Here is a 1403-nt window from a genome sequence, read left to right on the forward strand (position 1 = left end):
ATTATTCGTCTGATCGGTCTTTCTTTGTCGTATTGGGGTATGGCACACGAGGTTTATACTCTGTACTCACCGGCTTTGGGTCATTTTGGCCTACCTCATTCTTACCTTTTGCTTACCACCGTTTCTGGCCTTGGTTTTGCAACTAACCCTTCCTCATCTTGAATGGCAATCACGTTGAGTTGCTCCCTTGGGTTAGATTCAGTGTTGCTTGGCAAGCTACCTTGTGGTCGTTCGAAAATCAACTTGGCAAGCTGTCGAATATGAGTTTCGAGCCCTTAGATTGATGCTTGTTGATTTTTGAGTGCCATCTCAGTATTCTGAAAATGAGTTTCTGACACCGAGATGAATTTTGTTAGCATCTCCTCAACGTTGGGCTTTTTCTCCTACTGGTACGGTGGTTGCTGAAAGCCTGGAGGGAGTGGTGGTCTCTGATTTTCTTGGCCTCCCCATGAAAAATTTGGGTGGTTCCTCCAACCTGCATTGTAAGTATTGCTATAAGGATTGTTTTGAGATCGAGGATTGTTATATTTTTGAGATCGAGGATTGTTACCCATGTACTTTAATAGCTCGTTCTCCATGTTGTGGCCATAAGGTGGGTATTCTGGACTACTTGATCCACCTCCACTTGCTTCGCACTGCATTACTGGGTTAACCTGTGAAGAACTAAGAAAACCATCAATTTTCTTATTTAATAGTTCTACCTGATTAGAGAGATGGTGACTAAATCGACGTTATAAATGCCAGCTATTTTTGTTGGCTTTGTCCTCATGACTTGCCTCTGATAGTTATTCAGTGACATCTCCTCTATAAATTCATAGGAATCTTCAGGTGTCTTATTATTGATGGTTCCTCCAGCAGCTGTATCAACCATCTGCCGAGTCGAAGGGTTCAGGCCATTGTGAAACGTTTGGACCTGTAGCCAGAGTGGTAACCCATGGTGAGGGCATCTTCACAAAAGGTCCTTGTATCTCTCCCATGCATCGTAGAGTGTTTCTAAATCCATCTGCACAGAAGAAGAGATATTATTACGTAATTTAGCCGTTTTAACAAGCGAAAAATATTTTAATAGAAACTTTTCGGTCATTTGTTCCCAAGTAGTGATTGACCCCCGTGGCAACAAATTCAACCACTGTTTAGCTTTGTTTCTCACTAAAAAAGGGAATAACCGAAGGTGAATGGCATTATCAGAAATGCCATTAATTTTAAATCTATCACATAGTTCCAAAAAGTTTTCCAAATGAGCGTTGGGATCTTTGTCCTGCAAACCATCAAACTGAGTAAATTTTTGTATCATTTGAATTGTGCTCGGTTTCAGTTCAAAAGTATTTGCAGCTACAGCAGGTCTAACTATGCTCGATTCAGTTCCTGTTGAAGAAGGTTTAGCATAATCATACATAGTGTGC

At 41.1% G+C, this 1403-nt stretch overlaps 1 non-coding gene across 1 annotated transcript; it reads left to right on the plus strand.

Moving 5' to 3' along the window:
* The first annotated feature begins 929 nt into the window (after positions 1-929).
* Positions 930-1036, plus strand: LOC121227757 (small nucleolar RNA R71). The gene has a single exon (XR_005925280.1). It is a non-coding gene; the product is annotated as a small nucleolar RNA R71 (small nucleolar RNA).
* The last annotated feature ends 367 nt before the right edge of the window (positions 1037-1403 follow it).

The sequence above is a fragment of the Gossypium hirsutum genome, chromosome A03 (genome assembly GCF_007990345.1).
Source record: "Gossypium hirsutum isolate 1008001.06 chromosome A03, Gossypium_hirsutum_v2.1, whole genome shotgun sequence".
NCBI classification, from domain to species: domain Eukaryota; kingdom Viridiplantae; phylum Streptophyta; class Magnoliopsida; order Malvales; family Malvaceae; genus Gossypium; species Gossypium hirsutum.